Source organism: Amblyraja radiata, chromosome 3 (assembly GCF_010909765.2).
Source record: "Amblyraja radiata isolate CabotCenter1 chromosome 3, sAmbRad1.1.pri, whole genome shotgun sequence".
Lineage (NCBI taxonomy): Eukaryota > Metazoa > Chordata > Chondrichthyes > Rajiformes > Rajidae > Amblyraja > Amblyraja radiata.
This window is the reverse complement of record NC_045958.1, coordinates 115,902,270-115,911,307: the sequence shown is the minus strand read 5'-3', so window position 1 is coordinate 115,911,307 and position 9,038 is coordinate 115,902,270.

Here is a 9,038-nt window from a genome sequence, read left to right as displayed (position 1 = left end):
AACAGAATATGCAAACATAGTAGACACCACTGCAAAATCTCCTCAAGGTATGTCTACTTTGAAGACATCCTCCTCTCTCCGACGAGAGTTTTGCACCACTCTCCCTCGCTGCTCGTCATCTATTTCTCTCATTTCCCTTTCCCGTGACTTTCAATCTGAAGAAGGGTCTCGACCCGAAATGTCGCCCATTCCTTCTCTAAAGAGATGCTGCCTGTCCCACTGAGTTACTCCAGCAGTTTGTTTCTATCTTTGGTTTAAACCAGCATCTGCAGTTCCTTCTTACACATGTAAACACAATATACTGTAAACAATATAATAAATTAGAATAAAAGTTCAGTGTGTGTATATACACACACATACACACACAAACACACACACAAACACACACATAAAAACAAACAATAATAGTCTATGTAGTTCAGAGCTTATTTGGAGGTTGTAGTGTTTAATAGCCTGATGGCTGTAGGGAAGAAGCTGTTCCTGAACCTGGACGTACAGTTTTCAAGCTCCTGCACCTTCTTCCAGATGGCAGGGGTGAAATGAGTGCATGGCCAGGGTGTTGCGTTGAAATGAGTTGCATGTTGCCAGGGTCTCTGATGATGCTGGCTGCCTTTTTGTGGCAGCGACTCCGGTAAATCCCTTCGATGGTGGGGGGGGGGTCATAACCAGTGATGGACTGGGCAGTGTTCACAACATTTTGCGGTCTTTGTCGCTCCTGAGCACTCAACTTGCCCAAACACTAGTTCTATGTCATCCCACTTTCTCATCCACTTCCAACACAGTCGGGGCCTAATTTTACTCCTATATCTTATGAATTTCTGAACTAATGTTTCACTTTGCACTACCTGTTATACGTGTATGTGGCTTGATTGTGCTAATGTATGGTATGAAGATCATAAGATCATAAGTGATAGGAGTAGAATTAGGCCAATAAGCCCATCAAGTCTACTCCTCCACTCAATCATGGCTGATCTGTCTCTTCCTTCTAACCCCATTCTCCTGATTTCTCCCCATAACCCCTGGCACATGTACTAATCAAGAATCTCTCTATCTCTGCCTTAAAGATATCCACTGATCTTGCCTCCACAGCCTTCTGTGGCAAAGAATTCCACAGATTCACCACCCTCTGCCTAAAGAAATTCCTCCTCATCTCCTTTCTAAAAGAACGTCCTTTAATTCTGAGACTATGACCGCTGGTCCTAGACTCCCACTAGTGGAAACATCCTCTCCACATCCACTCTATCCAAGCCTTTCACTATTCTGTATGTTTCAATGAGGTCCACCATTCTTCTAAACTCCAGCGGCTATAGGCCCAGTGCCGCCAAACGCTCATCATATGATAGACTATATGATTGGATTGCAAGCTAGACCATGTTTTCACTGCATCTTGGTACACGTGACAATAATGAACCAACAGCATCACTTGGTTCATCCCGGATTCACAGCGACTTCATGTAACTTGAGACACTCTTACCTGTAGTTCACTGAACCATCCCCATTGGAGCCACCAAGCACAGCAACACACTCCATTGACTGGAATCATACTTGGCATTAACCGCAGTAGTTGGAGGTCAATCATCTCAGCCCAGGTCAGAGGTGCAGAGGTACCTTGGGCAGTACCTTTAGATTGGAGATGAGGAGGAATTTCCTTAGCCAGGGAATGGTGAGCCTGTGGAATTCATTGCCACAGGCAGTGGTGGAGGCCAAGTCATTGGATATTTTTAATGGGGAGAATCTTCGGCCCAATCTTTAGCATACGAGGGTATCCTTCTTTATAAGATGGTAAGTGGTGATGTCCACTAAAGATTGCATTGTATTCATCTCCATTCACAATGCATCATACGATGAACAAGGCTGTGCCTTCACAAAGACAGCATTCAGGCTTGGGCTGATCACTGAGAGGCCAATGGCAATGTATGTGCTAAGCAGGGAGAATAAAGAAATGGCAGAGGAGTTGAACAACTTTTTTGCATCAGTCTTCACAGTGGAAGACAGCAGCAACGTGCCTGAAGTTCAATAAAGTCAGGGGGTGGAAGTTAGTAGAGTGGGGATTACTCGGGAATGTGCTTGGGAAGCTGAAAGGGCTGAAGGTGGATGTCACCTGGGTCAGATGGACCGCACCCTAGGGTTCTGAAAGAAGTGGCTTTAGAGATTGCGGAGGCATTGACATTAATGTTTCAAGAATCACATATTTCAAGAATTCAAGAAGGGAGCAAAGCAGAATAGTGGGAACTATAGGCTGGTTAGTCTGACTTTGTGGTTGGTAAGATTTAAGAGTCCATTATAAAGGATGAGGTTACGGAGCACTTACTTAGAAGTTCATGATAAAATAGGCCGGTCAGCATGGCTTTGTCAAGGGGAGGTCTTGCTTGACAAATTTGCTGGAATTCTTTGAAGAAGTAAATGACAGGACAAAGGAGAATCAGTTGATGTTGTTTACTTAGATTTTCAGATAGCCTATGATAAGATGCCACACGTGAGGCTGCTGAGAAAGATGAGCGCCCAAAGGGCATGAATTGCAAGTTGGTTGGATGGCAGAAGACACAGTGGCAATAAATGGGGCTTTTTCTGGTTGGCTATCAGTGACTAGCAGAGTTCCGCAGGGGTCGGTGCTGGGGCCGTTACTCTTCACTTTGTATATTCATGATTTGGACGAGGGGATTGAAGGCTTTGTGGCCAAGTTTGCGGAAGATGCTAAAATAGGTGGTAGGGGCAGGTAGTGTAGAGAAAGCAGGGACTCTGCAGAAGGACTTGGACAGGTTGGGAGAGTGGACAGAGAAGTGGAAGATGGAATATAGTGTAGCAAAGTGTGGAGTCACGCATTTTGGTAGTAGGAATAAAGGCGTAGACTATTTCCTAAATAGGGAGAGAATCCAGAAATCGGAGGTGGAAAGGGACTTGGGAGGTGGTGCAGGATTCCCAAAAAGTTAAACTGCAAGTTGAATCGGTAACTCGATGCTACCATAGCAGACTCAATGTGAGCATTTATTTCAAGATGGCTTGTGTGCAAAAACAGTGATGTAATGCTGAGGCTCTATACAGCGCTGGTAAGGCCAGATTTGGAATGTTGTGAGCAGTTTTTGGCACCATACCTGAGGAAGGATGTGCTGGCTCTGGAGAGGGTCCAGAGGAGGTTTACAAGAATGATCCCAGGAATGAGTGGGTTAACCTATGATGAGCGTTTGTCGGCACTGGCCCTGTACTCACTGGAGTTTAGAAGAATGATGGGACACCTCATTGAAACATACAGAATAGTGAAAGGCTTGGATAGAGTGGATGTGGAGAGTGTGTTCCCACTAATGGGAGAGTCTAGGACCAGAGGTAACACCCTCAGAATTAAAGGACTTCTTTTAGAAAGGAGATGAGGAGAAATTTATTTAGTCAGAGGGTGGTGAATCTATGGAGCTCCTTGCCACAGAAGGTTGTAGAGGCCAAGTCAGTGGATATTTTTAAGGCAGAGATACTGTAGATACATTTTTGATTAGTACATGTGTCAGAGGTTATGTGGAGAAGGCAGGAGAATGGGGTAAGGAGGGAGAGATAGATCAGTCATGATTGAATGGCGGAGTATTGATGGGCCGAATAGCCTAATTCTACTCCTATCACATATGACTTTTTGACCTTAACCGATGGCACATACGCTATACGCCAATGGCACTTAATGGTGGCACAGTGGTACAGTGGTAGAGTTGCCGCCTTACAGTGCTTGCAGCGCCAGAGACCCGAGTTCGATCCCGACTACGGGTGCCGTCTATATGTAGTTTGTACGTTCTCCCCATGACCTGTGTGGGTTTTCCCCGAGATCTTCGGTTTCCTCCCACACTCCAAAGACGTACAGGGTTTGTAGGTTGATTGGCTTAGTATAAGTGTAAATTGTCCCGGGTGTGTTTAGGGTAGCATTAGTGTGCGGGGATCGCTGGTCAGTACGGACTCGATGGGCCGAAGGGCCTGTTTGTGCGCTGTATCTCTAAACAAACTGAACAATGACCATTCATCTCAATAATAAAGAATCCAATCATCCCCCCCCCCCTTAACATTCAGCAACTTTATTATTATCAAATCCCTATCATCAACATCGCTGCAGAGCAGAAACTTAAAATAGACCAGCTACTTGGATTCTGTGGCAAGTGACTAACTTTGTGACACCACGGGGTCTTTTCATCATCTACAAAGCATGTCGGGTTGCATCGTGGCTTGGTTCGGCAACTTTAATGTCCAGGAGTGGAAAAGGATGCAGAAAGTTGTGTCCACTGCCCAGTCCATCATCGGCTCTGACCTCCCCATCATCGAAGGGATCTATCGCAGTCGCTGCCTCAAAAAGGCTGCCAACATCATCAAGGACCCACACCATCCTGGCCACACAACTCGTCTCTCCGTTGCCATCGGGAAGAAGGTGCAGAGGACCTTGAAGTCTGGAACATCCAGGTTCAGGAACAGCTTCTTCCCCACAGCCATCAGGCTACTAAATACGACATCCAACAAACTGTGAATTATAACAGCCTATTGCACTTTATCTGTTTATTTATGTGTATATATATATGATCTATGGTATATAGATACACTCATCTGTTCTGTATTATGCCTACAATATTCTGTTGTGCTGCAGCAAGCAAGAATGTCATTGTCCTGTCTGGGACACATGACAATAAACTCTCTTGACTTGACTTGATGGACTATTATTCACTGGATACACTGCAGCAGTATTTGAGGAGCTCAAAATCGTTCCGAAAAAAATAAAACAACTGATCTAACTCATCTAAATTGTGGGCCTAAGGGCCTGTATTGTACTGTTCTCTGCTCTATGTCCCAAATTTAAAAGTCTCACACTTCTTTTCAACTATTTTCAACCACTAAGCCCAGTAAACTCTGGTTAAAGATAGTCGGAAGGTCTCCATTGAGACGGTTTATTCTGGTGTTTACAGAGTACCATGTTTACATAACTATTGAACTATTAAGAATGTCATTGTTCTGTTTCAGGGCATATGACCATAAAACACTCTCGACTCTGAACAGATCACTCTTTCCATCATTGGGGCATCTACACCAGCGATGGATGAACAGGACTGCAGCAGATGCCAAGAATTCTTCCACGGCACGGTGGCGCAGCGGTAGAGTTGCTGCCTCACATCACCAGAGTCCCGGGTTCGATCCCGACAACGGGTGCTGTCTGCACGCCGTTTGTACGTTCTCCCCGTGACCTGCGTGGGTTTTCACCGAGATCTTCCGTTTCCTCCCACACTCCAAAGACGTACAGGTATGCAGGTTAATTGGCTTGGTGTAAATGTAAAATTGTCCCTAGTGTGTGTAGGATAGTGTAAGCATGCGGGGATCGCTGGTCGGTGCGGACTCGGTGGGCCCAAGGGCCAGTTTGCGCACTGTATCTCTAAACTAAACTAAACTAAACCAAACTAAATCTCCCTACCTACAACGCTGACTGAGACAGGAGCAAGAGTAACGTGTATGTGTGTGTGTGTGTGTGTGCATTCTTCTCCAAGTCACAGCCCTTTATGTAGGTGGTGACTCAAAATCACCTTCCCAAGGCCACAGGGATGGGCATTACCGTTCTATTCACAATTGTTCAATGGCTAAAAATAAATGTGAATGGTTACGGGCGTGAAATACCAGAAGATGACTGTCACCCGTGGAGGATGCCTGGCATGAGGCGACATCGATGGAACGATCGATCGATCGGTTTAAAACAGACCCTACTCCGAAAACGAAGCCACTCACATTCCCACATGTATTACCATCACTGCAGACATTCCATCGCTCTCCCCGGCAACTGTCTGAAATGGAACCAGACTGTTTGCAGCCTTGAAGTTATATTTGACCCTGAGATGAGCATTAGGCCACATCACTAAGGCAGTCTACTTCCACCAAAACAACATTGCTTGATTCCAACTTAGCCCCAACCCATCTAATGGCAGAACCCCTCCTTAGCCTCTTTGTTATCTCTACTTGTAACAGAGTAACTAAGATTTCATGTGTAGGAAGGAACTACATTTGCTGGTTTACACCGAAGATAGACACAAAATACTGGAGTAACTCAGCAGGTCAGGCAGCATCTCTGGAGAAAAGGAATAGATCATTTTAGGTCAAGACCCTTCTTCAGACTGAGATTTCAGCTCTCTCTCTTTGGTTTAGTTTAGTTTAGAGATACAGCGCGGAAACAGGCCCTTCGGCCCACCGAGTCCACACCGACCAGCGATCCCCGCACATTAACACTATCCCACACGCACTATGGACAACTTACACTTATACCAAGCCAATGAACCTGGAGTGTGGGTGGAAACAGAAGAGCTCAGAGAAATCTCACGCGGTCACGGGGAGAACGTACAAACTCCATACAGACAGCACCCGTAGTAAGAATCAAACCCAGGTCTCTGGCACTGTGAGCGCTGGAAGGCAGCAACTCTACTGTTCAGCCGTGTCAATGTGCATTATTATTTCCTTCATAAATTTGAGTTCAACCATAACTACCCTAATTCATACTAAATCCTGCACACTCATTATCCAAGTGTTGAGAGGAGCAACATTTCAAAGAGATTTGTGGGATTGGAAACACGGAGATCTGAGAAAGGAGATGTGCAGAGCATGTTTTTACACAGCGAGCGGTGGGTGCCTGGAACGTGCTAACGTGGGTGGTGGTGGAGGCAGATATGATAGTGGCAATTATGAGACTTTTGGATAGGCATATAGATATGCAGGGGATGGTGGGATGTGGAGCACCATGCAGTGAAGATCATTTTAACCCGGTAACATATTTAATTTGTTTCTGTTTATTGTCACATGTACCAAGGTACAGTGAAAAGTGCAGTCTGAAGAAGGGTCTCGACCCAAAACGTCACCCAATCCTACTCTCCAGAGATGCTGTCTGCCCCGCTGAGTTACACCAGCATTTTGTGTCTATCTTCGGTTTAAACCAGCACCTGCAGTTCCTTCCTACATATACTTTTGTTGCGTGCTAACCAATCAGTGGAATGACAATACATGATCACAATCGAGCCATCTAGTGTACAAATAAATGATAAAGGGAATAACGTTTAGTACAAGATAAAGTCCAGTAAATTCTGATTAAGCATAGTCCGGGGGTCTCTGGTAAGTTAGATAGATAGTTTCTCAGGACCGCTCTCTAGTTATTGATAGGATGATTCAGTTGCCTGATAACACCTAGGAAGAAACTGTCTCTGAATCTGGAGGTGTGCATTTTCACACTTCTATACCTCTTACCTGATGGGAGAGGGTGGAGAGAGAGGGAGTAGCCAGGGGTGCGACTCGTCCATGATTATGCTGCTGGCCTTGCCGAGGCAGCGTGAGGTGTAGATGGAGTCAATGGAAGGGAGGTTGGTTTGTGTGATGGTCCACAATTCACTGCAGTTTCTTGCTGTCTTGGATGGAGCTGTTTCCAAACCGTGCTGTGATGCATCCCGATAAAATGCTTTCTATGGCGCATCTGTAGAAGTCGCTGAGAGTTGTTGGCGACATGCCAAACTTACTAAGCCTTCTAAGAAGTAGTGTTGTGCTTTCCTGCCCATTGTTTCAATATGGATGGTCCAGGCCAAGGTGTCGGTGATACAGTATTTATTGCTAGAAAAGTAAACGTAAACTGAGGTATGTGTTCTGCTCCGCTTCCTGAAGTTGACCACCATCTCCTTTGTCATGCTGACATTGAGTTGAGACATGTTCAGGGTGGGCAATGTGAGCCGAAGGGTCTGTTCTTATAGAAACATAGACACATAGAAACATAGAAATTAGGTGCAGGAGTAGGCCATTCGGCCCTTCGAGCCTGCACCGCCATTCAATATGATCATGGCTGATCATCCAACTCAGTATCCCGTACCTGCCTTCTCTCCATACCCTCTGATCCCCTTAGCCACAAGGGCCACATCTAACTCCCTCTTAAATATAGCCAATGAACTGGCCTCGACTACCCTCTGTGGCAGGGAGTTCCAGAGATTCACCACTCTCTGTGTGAAAAAAGTTCTTCTCATCTCGGTTTTAAAGGATTTCCCCCTTATCCTTAAGCTGTGACCCCTTGTCCTGGACTTCCCCAACATCGGGAGCAATCTTCCTGCATCTAGCCTGTCCAACCCCTTAAGAATTTTATAAGTTTCTATAAGATCCCCTCTCAATCTCCTAAATTCTAGAGAGTATAAACCAAGTCTATCCAGTCTTTCTTCATAAGACAGTCCTGACATCCCAGGAATCAGTCTGGTGAACCTTCTCTGCACTCCCTCTTATTGTGTACTGTTCTTGGTGCTATGCCCAAATGTAAAAATCTCACCTTTTCTCTTCTCACTATCCTTACTTGCTGTGTTGGGTCACTGGCTATTATTTCTGTTTACTGATCTGGAACTCTATAGGGCCTGTCCCACCAGCATGCGACTGCATGCGACGAGCGCGACCAAACATGGTGGTTTGAGGCATATGGCCTCGCGGGGCCGATCCCACTTCCAACTGCGGAGCCGTACGGGGCGGGTCCCGACATCATACTCACCAATCAGCTGGGCAGGAGGCGGGCCGACTGAATTTGGACGTCGTACGGCGTCAGCGATTACGTCATCACGCAACGGCATGCCGCATGCAGTCGCATGCTGGTGGAACAGGCCCTTAAGCTGATGATTCGGGGGTGTGACTTCCCCTAATGGGCGGCACGGTGGCACAGCGGTAGAGTTGCTGCCTTACAGCGCCAGATACTCGGGTTAGATCCAGGTTGCAGGTCCTTGTCTGTACGGAGTTTGTACGTTCTCCCAGTGACCTGCGTGGGTTTTCTCCGAGACCTTCGGTTTCCTCCCGCACTCCAAAGACGTCCAGGTTTGTAGGTTAATTGGCTTGGTATCAATGTAACAATTGTCCTGTGTGTGGGACAGTGTTAATGTGCGAGGATCGCTGGTCGGTGGGCCGAAGGGCCTGTTTCTGCGCTGTCTTGCTAAACTAAATTAAACTAAATTCATATCCCCTAAGAGTAGATGGGGTGCATTAAGGTAGATTGGCCACCCATTCAGTTAACCCAACAAATCTGAAATAACAAGATAATA